At 45.4% G+C, this 19,695-nt stretch overlaps 1 protein-coding gene across 1 annotated transcript in view; it reads left to right on the top strand.

The window, feature by feature from the left end:
* Positions 1-19,695, top strand: part of yipf3 (Yip1 domain family, member 3) — a 788,655-nt gene that overhangs the window by 267,611 nt on the left and 501,349 nt on the right. The window lies entirely within an intron of this gene.

The following is a 19,695-nucleotide window of genomic DNA, read 5'->3' as shown; positions in this document are numbered from 1 at the left end:
CCTCTTGGTGCAGCTGATACAAATTCCTGACTCATCACTGAAGCAATTCTTACAAAAAGGACAACTATTACCCACAAGTGGAAATGGCTGATCCAGCATGAGACCTGACAGCAACTGACATTTGATCCCTCAATTCAAAGTCTGCAGTTCTTGTACGATGGTTACTCTGTATGATGGTTGGTCTATGCGATGGTCAGTCTGTACAATAATTGGTCTGTGCGCTGGTTGGTCTGTGCGATGGTTGCTCTGTGCGATGGATGGTCTGCGTGATGGTTGGTCTGTGTGATGGTTGATCTGTGCTATGGTTGGTCTGTACAATGGTTGGTCTGTATGATGGTTGGTCTGCGTGATGGTTGGTTTGTACGCTGGTTGGTCTGTGTGAGGGTTGGTCTGTGAGATGGTCAGTCGGTGAGATGGTTGGTCTGTGAGATGGTCGGTCTGTGAGATGATGGTCTGTGTGATGGTTGGTCTGTGAGATGGTCGGTCTGTGAGATGGTCTGTGTGATGGTTGGTCTGTGAGATGGTCGGTCTGTGAGATGGTCGGTCTGTGAGATGGTCGGTCTGTGAGATGATGGTCTGTGCGATGGTCTGTGTGATGGTTGGTCTGTGCGATGGTCTGTGTGATGGTTGGTCTGTGCGATGGTTGGTCTGTGTCATGGTTGGTCTGTGCCATGGTTGGTCTGTACCATGGTTGGTCTGTGCGATGGTTGGAATGTACTACACTTGATCTGTGCAATGGTTGGTCTGTGCAATGGTTGGCCTGTGCCATGGTTGGTCTGTACCATGGTTGGTCTGTGCGATGGTTGGAATGTACTACAGTTGATCTGTGCAATGGTTGGCCTGTGCCATGGTTGGCCTGTGCCATGGTTGGTCTGTACCATGGTTGGTCTCTGTCATGGTTGGTCTGTACTACAGTTGATCTGTGCAATGGTTGGTCTGTGCAATGGTTGGCCTGTGCCATGGTTGGTCTGTACCATGGTTGGTCTGTGCGATGTTCGGTCTATGCAATGGTTGATCTGTGCGATGGTTGGTCTGTGCGATGGTTGGTCTATGCAATGGTTGATCTGTGCCATGGTTGGTCTGTGCGATGATTAGTCTGTGCAATGGTTGGTCTGTGCAATGGTTGGTCTGTGTGGTGGTTGGTCTCTGCGATGGTCGATCTGTGCAATGGTTGGTCTGTGCGATGGTTGGTCTGTGTGGTGGTTGGTCTCTGCGATGGTTGGTCTGTACGATGGTTGGTCTGTGCGATGGTTGGTCTGTGTGATAATTACTCTGTACCGTTCGAATGGAGAAGAGGCAATGAACCTCCATTTTCTATGTTTTCCTTCAGTCCTCAAACTGTTCAAATGAGTTCCCTCCAGCAATGACATCATCCATGCGGCTCCTCAATGGTTTTGTCGCTGATCTATCTGTCTTTGAGCAATTTAATGCTGTGTTTTCACAAGATATGAGTTGTGTATGAGGTAGGATAAAATGTTTATTATGAGCATTACCTTAGAACCTGTTGACTGTGTTGAATGGCTCATCTCTTTACAGAGTTCTGTTGTTGTGAACGGTTTATAATGGAACCAGTTCAGATTTCTTTCAATAGTTTTGAGTTTGCTTCACTTGGCCATTGTCTTTCCCAGCATGCATCAGAAACTTCTCTGACCAGTCATTTTAGGTTACAAACAGTTCAGGAAGGCAGATCACCTTCTCAACGGGAGCCAGAAATGGGCAAAAAATACTCTCCCAGCCAGCAACACCTCCATCACATAAGTTAATTTTTAAAAAATCCTTTTAATATAAACCATGGGATTCTCACTTTTTCTGTAAAGCAAGCTCTGTCCCTGTCAATCTCACTTTGATGCAGCACTTCTCGATGGTTTGATCTGCTCTCCCAGTCTTTCCAGTACAATGGCACTACGTGGTGTTTGCACTGCTTCAGATAAAAATTAATTCAAACTGAACCATAATCTAGGTTTGTTCAATCTATCATATCAGCTGCATGACATGTAATTACTTGTGAAAATTTCTGCATTTTATGATCCTGCTCCACAGCTACTGATAAAGGAACAGTGCTCCAAAAGCTAGTAGATCCAAACAAACCCTGTTGGACAATAATGTGGTGATGTGTGATTTTTAACTTTGTACACCCCAGTCCAATACTGGCTCCTCTACATCATGAATCTCATGTTAATGCAGCCCCTCCTGATGGTTTAATCTGCGCTCCCAGTCTTTCCAGTACAATGGCACCCTCTCGTATTTGCTTCAGATAAAAATCAACTCAAATAACCGGAACCAGACATTAATCACAACTTGTATCTCAAGAGTCTTCCTGATTAACTTTCAATCCTTTTGTGACTGATTTTCCTCCCCCTATTGGAGATATATGGTGTTGCTTGGAACAGGATATCTCTGAGACCCTATGGACTCCTCGACCGGTGTACACAATATTTATTAACCCAGGATCCTTAGCGTGTATCAGGTAAGGACAACACAGCATAAGACTGCAGTCAGTCAGCCAAGTCCCAACTTTATTTAAGACAATAAAGGGAAAAACTACACTCGACAATTTCACCAACTGTATTTCTAACGATCCGATTCTTTTGAATATTAAAACACTTCCCAGATCTTTTGCTCCTCTGTTGAATTGTTCTGTTTGTACCTCTCTTCATGAGTTGATTCTCTCTCTGGTCGGAGGGTGAGCTGCTCTGCTCACTGCTGTATTCTGACCTGCCTGTAGGTCAGCTGGAGAGTGGTGTTTGGTCATGTCCTGCCAGGCTAGCTACCTTCTGGAAAATTCCAAGGACTTGGCTGATCAGGGGAATCAAACTAATTGGTTTTATCACCTTGAAATGCTGCTAATGATTCTCGATGGTTTGCTAACAGTGAACCGTTCGATGTGTCTGCCTTGAGGCTGGAAGTCTGGTTTCATCCCAGAACATACACCTGGTCTTCTACCTTACTGAGGAGTGTCTGTCCCGCGCATCGCATGTTGGTTGTTTGTCAGGAAAGGTCGAATTGCCCTTTCACACTTCCTCATGTGTTCTGATGCCTCTCCAGTTTTCAATTGCCTGGGCTTCACTTTCCCTGGGGAGAACTGTCTCTTGTGTGTCTGTCTTGGCTCAGGCATTCCAAGCATACTTTGATTTCTGGCCAATTTTTACTTCAGTCTGTTCCTGTTTATTTCAGTTGCTGTGCATGTATTTCTGGATGGGTTCATGAACAGAATGGGTGTAGAGGGATATGTGCCAAATGCTGACAAATGGAACGGGATTGATTTAAGATAGCTGGTCAGCATGGAAGGGTTGGACTGAAAGGTCTATTTTCTGTGCTCTATGAATCTATCTCAGCTGCCTTACCTGGGCCGAGAGGTTTCCAGGCTGAGGGAAGCAATAATCGTTGGGGTCAGCTCTCCAGATTTCTTCCCCACTTCCTTCTGGGCCTCTCACCACAGGGTCCTGGAGCAGGGAACCTTCACTCCAAGGGTCAGGCTGGGTCCTGCAAAATTCTGCCCCTTTCGGCCATTTTTTTAAACTGATAATACTTCAGGGAATCCTGCCAAGTTTGGAGTTGGGATCCGTTGGTTATTTTTAAAATGTTTGATCTCTAATGTTTTTTATTCTTTTGTGGGATGTAAGTAATGTTGTCTGGGAGGCTGCATTTATTGCCTGTCCCCAGTTGCCCCTTGAGAAGGTGGGGTGAGCTGCCTTCTTGAACTGCTGCAGTCCACCTGCTGTGGGCTGACCCACAATGCCCTTGGGGAGGGAATTGCAGGATTTTGACCAAGTGACCGTGAAGGAATGGGCGATATATTTCCAAGTCAGGATAGTGAGTGGCTGAAAGGGGAACCTGAAGGTGGTGGTGTTCCTATGTATCTGGTGCCCTTGGCCTTCGAGATGGAAGTGTTTGTGGGTTTGGAAGGTGCTGTCTCAGGATCTTCGGTGAATTTCTGCAGTGCATCATGTAGATATGACACACTGCTGCTACTGAGTGTCGTTGGTAGACGGAGTGGATGTGGTACCAATCAAGCGGTTGCTTTGTCCTGGATGGTGTCAAGCTTCTTGAGTGTTGTTGGAGCTGCACCATCCAGGCAAGTGGGGAGTATCCCATCACACTTCTGACTTGTGCCTTGCAGATGGGGGAACAGGCTTTGGGGAGATACTTGCTGCAGTATGCTGAGCCCTGACCTGCTCTTTTAGCCACTGTGTTTCCACAGTGAGTCCAGTTGAATTTCTAGTTAATGAGAACCCCCCCAGGATTTTGATAGTCAGGCATTCAGTGATAGTAACACCATTGGATATCAAGGTACAATGATTAGATTGTCTCTTATTGGTGATGGTCACAGCCTGGCATTTGTGTGGCATAAAACTTACTCGCCACTTACCAATGCAAGCCCAGATATTATTCAGACCTTGTTGCTTTTGAACACTGCTTAAGTATTTTTGGAGTGGGGAATGGTGCTGGGAGAGAAGACTAAACCATTGGGAGGGACTGCATTAAATTGAGATTGACAGGGACAGAGTTTGCTTTACAGAAACAGTGAGAAACCTGTGGTTACATCAGGAATTATTTCTAATTCACTCCCAGGATGAGGGTGTTGCTGGCTGGGAGAGTATTTATTGACTATTCCTCGTTGCCACTGACAAGGTGAAAAATCACACAACACCAAGTTAGAGTCCAATAGGTTTATTTGAAAAACACGATCACCTGTGTCATGTGATTTTTCACCTTGTCCAACCCAGTCCAACACCAACACCTTCACATCATTGATAAGGTGCATTGCCTTCCTGAACTGATTGTAACCTAAAATGGCAGGTCAGGGAAGTTTCTGATGCATGCTGGGAAGCAGAATAGCCAAGTGAAGCAAACTCGCCATGGGTGGCATAGTGGCACAGTGGTTAGTACTCTGGTTTCCTCCCACAGTCCAAAAATGTGCATGTTAGGTGAATTGGCCATGTTAAATTGCCCGATGTGTTAGGAGAATGGGTCTGGATGGGTTGAGCTTCGGCGGGTCAGTGTGAACTTGTTGGGCCTGGTGAAAATTGTGAAAATATCTTCTGAAAAGATTAAGGCAGAGCATTAAATTGCTCAAAGACAGTCAGATCAGTGACAAAAACTATTAATGAGCTTCACGGATGACCTCATAGCTGGAGGGGAGAAAGTTGAACAGTTTGGGGACTGAAGGAAAACATAAAAATGGAGGTTCACTGCCTATTCTCGGTGAGAACTGTACAGTAAAACCATCGCACAAACCAACCATCACACAGACCAATCATCACAGAGACCAACCATTGTACAGACCAATCATCGCACAGACCAACCATTGTACAGACCAATCATTGCACAGACCAACCATCACAGAGACCAACCATTGTACAGACCAATCATTGCACAGACCAACCATTGTACAGACCAACCATCACACAGACCACCCATCACACAGACCAACCATTGTACAGACCAATCATTGCACAGACCAACCATTGTACAGACCAACCATCACACAGACCAACCATCACACAGACCAACCATTGTACAGACCAATCATCGCACAGACCAACCATCACCCAGACCAACCATCGTACAGACCACCACACAGGTGAACCATCACACAGACCAACCATTGCACAGACCAACCATCGTACAGACCCAACCATCGTACAGACACAACCATCGCACAGGCCAGCCTTCGCACAGACCAAGCATTGCACAGACCAACCAGCGTATAGACCAATTATAGCACAGACCAACTGTCGTACAGACCCATTCATCATACAAACCAACCATTGCACAAACCAACCATTGCACAGACCAACCATTGTTCAATTTGTGCAGGCAGGTTTTCTGACACAGTATGTAGACAGGCAACAAGGGTGATGCCATACTGGAGTTGGTACTGGGGAATGAACCTGGTCAGGTGTTAGATTTGGAGGTAGGTGAGCACTTTGATGATAGTGACCATAATTCGGTTATGTTTACAATACCAATAGACAGGGATAGGTACAAACCACAGGGAAAGAGGTAAAACTGGGGAAATGGCAATTATGATGCGATTCGGCAAGATTTAGGATGCATAGGTTGGGGAAGGAAGCTGCAGGGGATGGACACTCTTGAAATGTGGAGCTTTTTCAAGGAACAGCTACTGCAGGACCTGGGAAATTATATACCTGTCAGACAGGGAGGTAGTTATCAAGAAAGGGGGCCATGCTTTAATAAAGAAATTGAATCGCTGTCATGAATAATAAGAAAGCTTATGTGAGGATGAAGTGTGAAGGCTCAGTTGGGGGGCTAGAGAGTCATAAGTTATCCAGAAAAGATACAAAGAGAGGGCTAAGAAGAGCCAGGAGGGGACATGAAAATTAGTTGGCGGATAGGATCAAGGCAAACCCTTACGCCTTCTATAGGTATATCAGGAATAAAATAATGACTAGAGTAAGATTAGGGCCAATCAAAGATAGTAGTGGAAAGTTGTGTGTGGAATCTGAGGACATGGAATAGCGCTTAATGAATACATTTTGACAGTAATCACATTGGTAAAGGGCAATGTTTGTGAGAACACAGAGATACAAGCTGCAAGATAAAATGGGATTGCGGTTGACAAAGAGAGGGTTTTAGCAATTTTGGAAAATCTGAAAATAGATCAGACCCTTGGGCCGGATGGGATTTACCCTCGGATTCTCTGGGAAGCCAGGGAGGAGATTGCAGAGCCTTTGGCTTCGCTCTTTATGTCATCATTGTCGACAGAAGAAGCGCCAGAATATTGGAGGATAGCAAGTGCTGTTCCTTGTTGAAGAAGGGGAGTCGGAACAACCCTGGTAATTATAGACCATTGAGCCTTATTTCGGTTGTGGGTAAGATGTTGGAAAAGGTTATAAGAGATAGGATTAATAATCATTTGGAAAGGAATAATTTGCTTAGGGATAGTAAACACAGTTTTGTGAAGGGTAGGTTGTGCCTCACCAACCTTATTGAGTTCTTCGAGAAGGTGAAAAAACAGGTGGATGAAGGTAAAACGGTTGATGTGGTGTATATGGACTTCAGTAAGGCATCTGATAAGGTTCCACATGGTAGGCTATTGTACAAAATATGGAGTTTTGTGGTTGAAGGTGATTTGGTGGTTTGGATCAGAAATTAGCTAGCTGAAAGAAGACAGGGGGTGGTGGTTGATGGGAAATGATCATTCTGGAGCTCAGTTACCAGTGGAATGCCACAAAGATCTATTTTGGAGCCACTGCTGTTTGTCACTTTTATAAATGATTTGGAGGTGGGCGTAGAAGGATGGGTTAGTAAATTTGCAGACAACACTAAGGTAGGCAGAGTTGTGGATAGTGCCGAAGGATGTTGTACAGAGGGACATGGATAAGATGCAGAACTGGGCTGAGAAGTGGCAAATGGAGTTTAATGCAGAAAAGCATGAGGAAGTTCACTCTGGAAAAAGTAACAGGAATACAGTTGCTAGGCTTATGGTAAAATTCTTGCAGTGTAGATAAACAGAGGAATCTCGGTGACTGGGTGCATAAATCCCTGAAAGTTGCCACCCAGGTTGATAGGGTTGTTAAGAAGGCATATGGTGTGTTGGCATTTATTTGCAAGGTGGATTGAGTTTCAGAGCCACAAGGTCATACTTCAGCTGTGCAAGACACTGGTAAGGTGGCAGCTGGAGTATTGCGTGTAGTTCTTGTCACCGCATTATCGGAAGGATACGGAAGCTTTGGAAAAGGTTCAGAGGAGATTTACTAGGATGTTGCCTGGTATGGAAGGAAGGTCTTATGAGGAACGGCTAAGGGAATTGAAGCTGTTTTCATTGGAGGGTTGAGAGATGACTTAATTGAGATGTATAAGATAATCTGAGGATTAGATAGAGTGGACAGTGAGAGCCTTTTTCCTTGGATGATGAATGCTGAGACAATTTGAGGTGTGATAAATTTAGGACAAATATTTGGGGTAGTCTCTTTACTCAGCGAGTAGTAGGGACGTGTAACAGTCGTAGACTCGCTGGCATAAAGGACATTTAAGTGGGCATTTAAGTGAGCATTGGACATCCATAGATATAGTTTGGATGGGCATTAGATTATTTTCACAGGTTGGTGCAACATTGAGGGCTGAAGGGCCTGTACTGTGCTATCACATCCTATGTTCTATGTACATCGCACAGACCAACCATTTGACAAGAACTTCAGACTTTGAGTCGAGTGATCAAAGGTGGGTTGCCTGTCGGATCTCGTGCTGGGTCAGCCATTTCCAGTTCCGGGTAATATTTCTCGTTTTTGGAAGAATTACTTCAGTGATGAGTCAGGAACTTGTATCTGCTGCACCAAGAGGCAGCATTCAGAGTATTCCAGTGAAGTGTGTTTAATGGGGATTGAAAGTGAACCTTTATCCCTGCACTAAATCCATTTAACTTGAACAAGTCAGGATGGTGAGTGTCTTAGAGGGGGACGTGCAGGTGGGGGTGATCCCATGTATCTGCTGTTCTTGTCCTTCGAGATGGAAATGTTTGAGTGTTTGGAAGATTCTGTCTGAGGAGCTTTGGTGAGGTTCTGGAGCACATCTTGGGGAATATTTCATCACACTCCTGACTTGTGCCTTGGAGAGGCTTTTGGAAGTCAGGAGGTGAGTTACTGTCTGCAGAATTCCTAGTGTCTTACCTGGATACTTCATCTTCCAATTCCAAATCACTTCTTACTATTCTATCCCACACCAACAATGCTACCCCATCATATTCCCCCTCACCCCTTGCCTGAGGCCTGCTGACCCTCAGGTATAACTCTACACCAGCAGCCACCTCTGTCTAATGGGAGAGAACATCCTCTGGGACGATGGTGACTTTCACTGTAACTACAATACCATGGGAAATAGGAACAGGAGTGGGTCATTCAGCCCCTCGAGTCTGCTCTCCCATTCCAAAGGATCAGGGATTTGCAGATGATGCCACAATTGTTGGGAAAGTAGGTTGTGATAAAGGAATTAGAAATCTTTGAGCCCCACATGTAACTGACTTTAAATCCCCAGTGTCAGTTTGCCCATTGGCACTGGTACACAGTGGACCAAATGCCCTACAGTAATGCAGGATAATTTTCTGAAATGGGAGAATTGTTACTTTTAATCTTCAATACATCGACGATTCATTTCACTAAAATGTGGAAGATTTTATCTAATATTAAACTCGTGATGTGAGCAGTGATCCAGATTTCCCTCAGAGTAAGAATTGAACAGGAGACCGAGTGTTGTGATGCATCACCCTCTTTATTTCACAGTGAGAATACATTCCCAGCAGTTAGAAAAACACAGACAAACACAAACTCAAAGACAATGGCTTCTTCATGAGAAGCCTGTGAATGAATGGCCTGTTAACAGGAATCATATTGCAATAGATCATTTCTTCAATCACACATTCAGTCGGTCTTTATGTAGGTAGGAGCTCTCAGTGTGGGTGGGAGATCTGAAGCTGAATTTTATTCTCTCATCAGACTGGATTCTGATTTCATGTTAGGATTATTTCTCCACTTTCGGGATCAGTTTGAAGCTACTTCATTCCTGATTCCCAAAATCTCCCACTTGCCCTTCCTCACCTGGACCCAGCTGTTTTCTGAACCTGCACTGACCTGAGTAAAACTGAACTGGATTGAGAAACAACCTTTCTCCTCATTCCTAACACAAGGTTCAGTTTCTGATCATTAGGAATGGCAGGAATAGGGAATATTCTACTGCCCACATAGAGGGTGGAATTTTCACCCTGGCCTGGTGTTCCTGACAGTGTCCCCCACTTCCACTCTCTTCCTTCTTGTTGGTTCCAGTACAAATATAAGTTCCTCCAGTGAGACTGGGAACACATTATTCACGTATTTAGAATTCTCCGTGTGTCTGGAAGTTGCTGGTTCCAATTGCAAGACCCTCACCCTCCTCCAAGCTCCAGTCCACATCCCTCTTCCTCCTCTCACTGACCCCTCCTGGTCCTGAGCCTCAATGTAAGCTCCCACTCTCCTGCCCCCTCCCCTTGTGCTGCAGAGTTCAACAAGTGAAACCTCTGACCTCAGACACCACAGCACAAAGCTGACTGATTCTCATGTGTCACTGACTTTCAGATGAAGGTGGGACATCATTCCAAAAAGGTCACCACAATGAGTATTGATGGAATACAATCCATTCCATGTAGGAATACTCCACAGGGCAGGTCCAGCACCGACCCACCTCAGACCCACCCCAGGCTCTGTAATCCCTCCCAGTGTCAATGAGCTCTGATCACATCAATGTGAAACATTCTGACCCAACATGACTGAGATTAAACAGAAATATAATCCATCACCAGGACCATCCCTGTCTCAGGCTGTACACAATTCATTCATTTCAAACAAGGTTAAAGGACACTTAATCCCTGTTTCCGAGTGAAGGACCCAGCTCCCCATTTACAATTAAATTTAACCCCCTGCATGTGCTGTAAGAAGACTTTCAACTGATGCCACCAATGCCCATCAGAGATGGTTGGTTAGAAATGTATCTGAAACACTGGGCAATAATTTAGTTTTGAACAAAAATCCTCACTATAAAGGATATTAAAAGGAACACGAGCATCCAGGATAGCTCTGTCAGGGACAGTCAGAGCAACCAGAGCTGGAACCTGATGACTGGTTAATGTATTCTAGGAGAAAGTGAGGTCTGCAGATGCTGAAGATCAGAGCTGAAAATGTGTTGCTGGAAAAGCGTAGCAGGTCAGGCAGCATCCAAGGAGCAGGAGAATCGACGCTTCGGGCATGAGCCCTTCTTCAGGAATGAGGAAAGTGTGCCAAGCAGGCTAAGATGAAAGGTAGGGAGGAGGGACTTGGGGGAGTGGCGTTGGAAATGCGATAGGTGGAAGGAGGTTAAGGTGAGGGAGATAGGCCGGAGTGGGGGTGGGGGCGGAGAGGTCAGGAAGAAGATTGCAGGGAAGGAAGGTGGTGCTGAGTTCGAGGGTTGGGACTGAGACAAGGTGGGGGGAGGGGAAATGAGGAAACTGGAGAAATCTGAGTTCATCCCTTGTGGTTGGAGGGTTCCTAGGCGGAAGATGAGGCGCTCTTCCTCCAGCCATCGTGTTGCTATGGTTTGGCGATGGAGGAGACCAAGGACCTGCATGTCCTTGGTGGAGTGGGAGGGGGAGTTGAAGTGTTGAGCCATGGGGTGGTTGGGTTGGTTGGTCCGGGTGTCCCAGAGGTGTTCTCTGAAACGTTCAACAAGTAGGCAGCCTGTCTCCCCAATATACAGGAGGCCACATCGGGTGCAGCCGACCCAATATAGAGGAGGCCACATTGGGTGCGGGGTTGAGGGAGTGGGCTGGAACTGGGCAGATGGGATAGAATTTGGGGAAATCTGATGGTAATAACCAAATATGGAAAAAATATCCCCGGGGAATGTTTTGTATTGGTGAGTGACTGGAAAATCGAGGGACAGTGTGGGAAAGTGGATAAGGAGAAGATTAGCAATGATCTCATTGAATGGTGGATCTTCTTTATTATGACCCAGGGGAAAGACAAGATGGTACAGCCCCCAGGACAGCTGAAAACCATCTTGTGGAGGTGAGAGTGGAGGGAAGTGTGGAGGTTAATGATGGGCAGGAGGGGGAGGGGCTATAGTTGGTGGGAGGGTGGGAAGGAGCATGGACAGAGTGGCAGGTGGGTCAGGGGTTTCAATGAAATGTGTGTGAGGGTGTAGCATGGAGGTAGGTGAGGAAGGTAGAGGACCAGGGGATGGGAGAGAATGGTGTCAGGAGTGGAGGGGTATATTGTCAGGTAGGTGAGAGAAAGCTTGGGGTGTGTAAGGGCTGGGATGGAGTGAGGGAGCATTTCAGTTCTGCTGGCACCACATCGGAGAGGAATGGGACTGATGGATCTGCTGGGGTTGGAACATAGAACATAGAAGAATACAGCGCAGTACAGGCCCTTCAGCCCTCGATGTTGCGCCGATCAAAGCCCACCTAACCTACACTAACCCACTATCCTCCATATACCTATCCAATGCCCGCTTAAATACCCATAAAGAGGGAGAGTCCACTACTGCTACTGGCAGGGCATTCCATGAACTTACGACTCACTGAGTGAAGAACCTACCCCTAACATCAGTCCTATATCTACCCCCCCTTAATTTAAAGCTATGCCCCCTTGTAATAGCTGACTCCATACGTGGAAAAAGGTTCTCACTGTCAACCCTATCTAACCCCCTAATCATCTTGTACACCTCTATCAAATCACCCCTAAACCTTCTTTTCTCCAATGAAAACAACCCCAAGTGCCTCAGCCTTTCCTCATAGGATTTTCCTACCATACCAGGCAACATCCTGGTAAACTTCCTCTGCACCCGTTCCAGTGCCTCCACATCCTTCCTATAGTATGGCGACCAAAACTGCACACAATATTCCAGATGCGGCCGCACCAGAGTCTTATACAACTGCAGCATGACCTCAGGACTCCAGGACTCAATTCCTCTACCAATAAAAGCCAGTACGCCATATGCCTTCTTCACTGCACTATTTACCTGGGTGGCAACTTTCAGAGATCTGTGTACATGGACACCAAGATCCCTCTGCTCTTCCACACTACCAAGTAGTCTACCATTAGCCCAGTAATCCATCTTTTTATTACTCTTACCAAAGTGAATCACTTCACACTTAGCTACATTGAACTCCATTTGCCACCTTTCTGCCCAGCTCTGCAGCTTCTCTATATCCCACTGTAACCTGCCATATCCTTCCTCACTGTCTACAACTCCTCCAACTTTCGTATCATCTGCAAACTTGCTCACCCAACCTTCTAACCCTTCCTCCAGGTCATTTATAAAAATGACAAACAGCAATGGTCCCAAAACAGATCCTTGCGGAACACCGCTAGTGACGGCACTCCAAGATGAACCTTTGCCATCAACTACTACCCTCTGTCTTCTTCCAGAGAGCCAATTCCTAATCCAAACCTCCAACTCACCCTCAATGCCATATCTCTGTATTTTCTGCAGTAGCCTACCATGGGGGACCTTATCAAACGCCTTACTCCCTGGAAGGACTGCGGGCAGTAATTACATGAGAACACCAACTCCTGCAAGATCGCCTCCAAACCACACACAACCCTGACTTGAAAATATATCACTGTTCCTTCAGTATCACTGGATCAAATACCTGGAACTCCCTTTCTGACAGCATTGTGGATGCCCAAGTACCCAAAGGATGGCAGCAGTTCGTGAACTCAGCTCACCGGCGCCATCTCCAGGGCAGTTTAATTTGGATAAGTGCAAAGTATTGCATTTTGGTAAAACAAGCAAAAGCAAGACTTATGAAATTAAAAGTAGGGTCTTTCATGATGTTGGAGAACAGGGAGACCCAATGGTTCAAATTCTTTGAAGTTTACATCAAATGTAGACAGAGTGGTTAAGAAGGCGTTGAGCACACTTGCCTTCATTGCTCAGATGTTTGAGTATCAGAGTTGGGACACTGTGTTGAGGTTGTACAGGAGATTGGTGAGGCCTCTTCTGGAGTAATGTGTCCAGTTCTGGTCACCCTGTTATAGGCTGGATATTATTAAAGCTGGAGAGAGGTTTAAGAAGAGATTTCTGAGGATGTTTCTGGTAATGAAAGGTTTGAGCGAAAAGGAGAGGTTGGATAGGCTGGGACGTCTTTCACTGGAGCAGAGGAGGTTGAAGGGTGACCTTACAGAGGTTTATAAAATCGTGAGGGATATAAATATGGTGAATGGCAGGTGTCTCTTCCCCAGACTGGAGAATTAAGACAAGGGGGAAATATATTGAAGGTGAAAGGAAAAAGAACTAAAAAAGACATGAGGGGCGACTTTTCTACACAGATGAGTTTGTGTGTGGAATGAACATCCAAAGAAAGTGGTGAATATGGGTACAGTTACAATGTTTAAGGGACATTTGGATAAGGACATGAATAAGAAATGTTTGGAGGGATATGGGCCAAGCCCAAGCAGATGGAACTAGTTTAGTGTGGGATTATGGTCACCATGGACTGGTTGGACCGAACAGTCTGTTCCCATGCTGTGTGACTCTATGACTCAACAATAATAACAATATTAGTCAATAGGAATGGGAATATTGTGGGAAAATTCCATTGAAGTGGATGATCTGCCATTATTTAGAAGGGTGAAGCTGACCAAAGGGACTGCTTCAAAGACCCTTTGTTCAAATGAAGTGAAAGTGTTCTGTGAAAAATGTGAATCATGCTGCAGATGAGAATTTCAGAATCCAGGAGCCAGCTCTGTGTGAACTGGAGTAATGTGAATGTGGAGGACTAGCTGTGTTCTCAGGAGGTGGAGCTGCAGATTGTGAGATATGAACCACTCCACAACACCATTCATATTGACCAATGTCCCAGTGTGACTGGATGGACCTGTTAATCTCAGTCTTACCCAGACTGGAATGATGTGACATAAAGAAACATCAATCACAATACTTCAGCATCAGAACTCACCTCACAAAGAACCGATCCAAAGAGAATGATTTGTGTTTAATTGTTTGATCTGTAGGTGTGGGCGGACGGTTAACTTCAGGAACGATAACCACACCTACATTGAATCTCTGTGGAAATGTTCCATTTACCAAGTATCCATTGAGTCCCCAAGGTGCAGTGATAGGAACTATTGTTTCTGTAGATAGAGAAAAACCCTGTTATAACATTTTACTCGGTGATCATTTGTGGTGTCACTGACAGTGAGTCAGAGGTTACAGGTGAGGGGTCAGGGTGACATTGCTGAAGTGGGGCAGACACTGATGTGACAGATTGAATAATAGCCTCACAGAGTGACACAGCGCTGGGGGAGGGGACTCCTGTGCTGGCTGTTTGGTCGATTTAACCAGCTCATTACACTGACCTGCTCTCTTTCCAAACATCCACATCTTTTCTCTCATTATTTAGAGGTTCATCTTCAAATGCTAAGATTGCTTTCATCATCTTTAGAAGGGGAGCCCAGAGACCACAAGGAGACTGTTCACAAGACAAATACCGTACCAACAGGACAGCAGTATAGGTTTGGACAGTGTCCAAGCCATCAGAGCTGGAAAGAGGACTTCAGCTGTTTTAATTGTCTTAAAATATTCAATGTTAAAGAGAAGTCAGTGAGTGAGGCTGTTTGTGGGTCTTTGGGAGAGATGGAGGGAATCGCAGGTGGTGAATGTGCAGTATGTCACCTTCCACAAGGACTCCAACAGTGGGCTTCATGTCTGGCAGGGAGCCTTTATTTGTGTGAGGACAATTCAGCGATCATGGCTGAAGTCAGACAGTGAGATTGAAATCCCACTCCCACCACAAGAGGGAAACCTTCCCAGATTCTGGGACCATAAAGCCAAGTATCAAAAGAGGGTGACACTTTGACAAAATAGCAGCATGTGACCAAGGGATCCCCAGGGATTGACAATTGTGGAATGTTTTGTCAATGTGTTTGTCGATGTAGAAAATATTAAGCAAGAAATGTGAAAGAGTGAACAGTCACTATATTCTGTTGTTACTGTGATGGGATATCTGATATACCTTCAGCATTGCCAAAACGTGAATACTTGAACAGTTTGTCCAGACCGAGCTCCACTACTTGCTCCAAATCCGTTCCATGAATCTCTGTCTCAACATATTGTACATTTACGTATGTCACCTCATCATAATTCTGAAATGAGAGTAAAACATGTCACTGTATGGTATAAACTGAACTCCCACCAAAGTACATCAATGCTGAGAGAACTGTCCCAAGTGTCCAGGTGTGGAAGAACCTTCATGTTCTGGACGGACTGAGTCTGAAACAGAGTTTGGAGATTTTAATGGGATTCCCGACAGCAGCACTTCCTGATTCATTCCCTTTCTCTCTCACTGTTGGAACCTGGGTTGATAATAGAATTCAAATTCAAGGTGGCACGGTGGTTCAATGGTTAGCCCTGCTGTCTCACACCACTAGGGTCCCAGGTTCAATTCCAGCATCGGGCAACTGTCTGTGTGCAACATTCTCCCCGTGTCTGCGTGGGTTTCTTCCGAGTGCTCCAGTTTTCTGCCACAGTCCAAGAATGTGCAGGTTAGGTGAATTGGCCATGCTAAATTGACCAAAATGTTCGGTGTAAATGTCGGGGGGGTGAGTTGGTGTGGATTTGTTGGGCCGGAAGGGCCTGTTTCCAGACTGTTGGAAATCCAATCAAATCTTTAAAAAAATATGGAGTTGAGGAGATTCCACTCACAACCAGCCTTGGCCTCTTCCACATTGAACACAGAGACCTTCAGCCTGTGATCAGCTGCCTTTCAGAAACAGGGTTAGATTGAGTGAAGGCAGGAGCAGTAGGAGAGCTCCCTGACTCTATAGTCCTTGTGTTGTCCCCCACCATCCCCCTCTCTGTGAGCAGACTGACCCCTCCCTTCACCTGCTGCTGGAGATGGAAGCACTGATATTCTTCTTACTGCACAAGCTGGCAGTGGGAGCCAGACAGGGGATGGCAGCTCATGGAGAAAGTGTTAATGAGGCCTGAGGAGTAATTTCAGTCCAGTCTCATGGTTCAGGGTTGGGATGTGCACTGTCGGTGCACTGCAGGGTAGGGACGAAAAACAACATGGAATAATTTCCACTGGTACAAACATGACAGAACAGAGGAAACTCTCAGCTATACTGACCGTGTCCTGGATGACTTGTACTGGCTCGGGACAGTCAACACCCTCACCTCCTGCTCTGGGTTCGATCACCTCCTGCTCTGGGTCCTGAGCAGCAATTTGATGCCCAAAGAGGACAGACACAGTTAAGAAGATTCTCAGCATCTTGGTGTTCTCTCAGATCACTGGTGAATGCACTGACTGACTCTCAGCACCTTCAGGTGGATCTGCAGTTTGAGCACAGAGTTACACTCGTTATATACTCTTTGATGAAGATGGTTTTGAATACAGCTTATCCTTAGGTAGGAACGTCATGGTGGAGAAACATTCCAGCGGATTAATTATGGAAATTTCTCTTAGCTCTGACTTTACAATGGATTCAGAAATAATTAACTCTCTGTGTGCTGGCTCCTGGGGACACTGAACACTTGGGAAAGCTGTTTTTGTAATTGCTACCAGCTCACATACTCAGGGTTGTCACTCTTCCCAGTTTGGGAATCCACTGGATGGAAGATTGATTTCCCAGTCACTGGTGATGAGGAGAAAACAATTTCACCTTTGGGGTTCAGTTTTGTACATCTTCATTTCCTGGGTTTCCTGCAGCTTTCCCTGCAGTCAGTTTGAACACGGGGACTATTCTGCTCCCTGACCATGGACAGACCACTGTTTACTCACAGTAGCAGGGTAAGGCCGGTCGGCTGTTCACTGTCCAATGATTGGAGCATCTCACAAAGATCCTGTTTGTGTCGTTCCCTCCTTCCCTGAGATATCCTGAGACTGGCTGAATGATTCCCCCCCACCCCCCCGCCCCCCCCCTTCAAAACTACTCCCACTGATATCCAACTCCTGACACAGCCTGTCACTGGGGTACACTTCCCCTGGCACTGTTTATCACTGCATTAGTGTTCACATGGCATTGACTCTGGTGGGGTCACTCTTTCCCTGACTCTGTCTCTCACTGGATCACCATTTCCCTGGTACTGTCTCTCACTGGATCACCATTTCCCTGACACTGACTCGCACTGGATCACCATTTCCCTGGTACTGTCTCTCACTGGATCACCATTTCCCTGACATTGACTCGCACTGGATCACCATTTCCCTGATATGGAATGTCACTGGATCACTGTTGTCCTGACACTGACTGTGATTGGATCAATGCTTCCCAGGCACTGACCGTCACTGGGTCACCACTGCCTTGGTATTTACTCTCCACTGTTTCCTGATTCGGGCAAATGGCCTAATTATGATCTTAATTCATATGTTTGTAAATCATTGTTTACAAGTAATCAAGGGCTACAGGGAAAAGGCAGGACGATGATGTTGAGAAACTTATCAGCCATGATGGAATAGCAGAGTATACTCAATGGGCCGAATGGCCAAATTCTGCTCCAATGCATTATGGACTTACAATTTAATTCCTTGGAAGAAGAGGTAGAATGTGTTGTATCTGTACTGGCTGGTGACCCAAAAGATAGTCAGAAAAGCAAATGAGGTGGAAGTCATGGCCACATGAATGCAGCTGGAAAATTCAGTGATGGAGAAACTGAACTTGCTCAATTTCTTCCAATATCTCACTTTTTAAATATCGATAAAACCAGCTGCTTTCAGCAATTTGAGGTTATGCAGTAAAGCCCTCTGTATTCCTGAACAGCTCCCGAGGTGATCAGAACGCTGCTCACAGACTAGCTCACTGAACTGCTTCTTAAACATCATGTAATTTCACCATTGAGTGCATAAAATAGCACTGACTATCAATGCATTTATCAATTTATTCCAGAAGAGGTTTACCAGGATGTTCCCAGGAATGGAGGATTCGGGTTATATTGAAATGCTGGACAGGCTGAGAATGTTTTCATTGGGGTGTCGGAGGGTGAGAGATGACCTTATAGAAGTTTATAAAATCATGAGGGGTGTAGACAAGGTGAATGGCAGGTACCTGTTCCTTTGGGTGGGAGATCTCAAGACAAGAGGGTATATTTTTAGGATGCGAGGAGAAAGATTTAATAACAACATGAGATGCAAGTTTTTTACACAGAGTGGTTCATGTGTGGAATGAGCTTCCAAAGGAAGTGGTGGGTGCAGCTACAGTTACAACATTTAAAAGACGTTGCAATAACCACATGAATAAGAATTGTTTGGAGGGATATGGGCCAAGCGCAGGCAGGTGGGATGAGTTTAGTTTGGGATGATGGTCAGCATGAACTGGTTTGACCAAAGGATCTGTTTCTGTGCTGCATGACTTGGTGACTCTCATCCCAATCTCAGAAACAACTCTCCAGGTTTGGTGGTGTGAAACAGTTTTCTTCAAGATCAGACACCCAAGAGATTGGAGTCAGTTTCAGGTTCTCCCATTTACAAACACTTTGTTTCAGAAGATAACACATGTCTTGGCTGGTCAAGTCCAAGTCTCTAAAAGGCAAATTCCAATGGAATGCCTGTAAATTTCCATTAATACACATTTGGAGATATGGAAGGTGTCTGGGGGAATTGAAAGGAAGCTGCCAGCAGAAAGAGTTAACTCACTGTGGGTCTGAGACAGGGGGGTGGGGCCAACTCACTGAGTGATGTTGTTGTAATTATACTTTGTTCAGGAAAACTGCTGCAATCTGCTGTTCATTCACTTTTTCAAAAGCTGAGTTCAGTTTGATATTTACCAAGCAATAGTTTATCGAGATTGTGAGAACAACCTGAGGGTGTAAAGCATAAAAACTTGTTTTTAATTAGAATCAAAAACACACAGTTTACTCCAATCACAAAGGTTTGAAATTCATTATTAATCCAATATTGAATCTTTGATGTTGTGTATGAACAACACCCTAATTTTCAGTGAGCCCTCTTTAACTATGGGGTGAGTTCCCACCTTCGTGCAGTGTAGTGAGGTACACAGCTGTGATTCAGTATACGGGGTGTCCCTGTCTACTGCCCATTTTTCAGCTGTTTCTACCTTATCCTCATCGACACCTGCTGCAGCCACTGACTCACTGTTTCTTCTTGTATTAGTATTAACTCATTTACACAACTGTAAATATAAAGTGGTGATGATCACTCCCCCTTTCTGATCTTTATCATTCTTCAGAACCATCCATGAACATTTTCCCCTGGGGTGGGGGGGC

This window comes from Chiloscyllium punctatum, chromosome 3 (assembly GCF_047496795.1).
Source record: "Chiloscyllium punctatum isolate Juve2018m chromosome 3, sChiPun1.3, whole genome shotgun sequence".
Taxonomy (NCBI): domain Eukaryota; kingdom Metazoa; phylum Chordata; class Chondrichthyes; order Orectolobiformes; family Hemiscylliidae; genus Chiloscyllium; species Chiloscyllium punctatum.
This window is presented reverse-complemented; position numbering and strand designations above follow the sequence as displayed.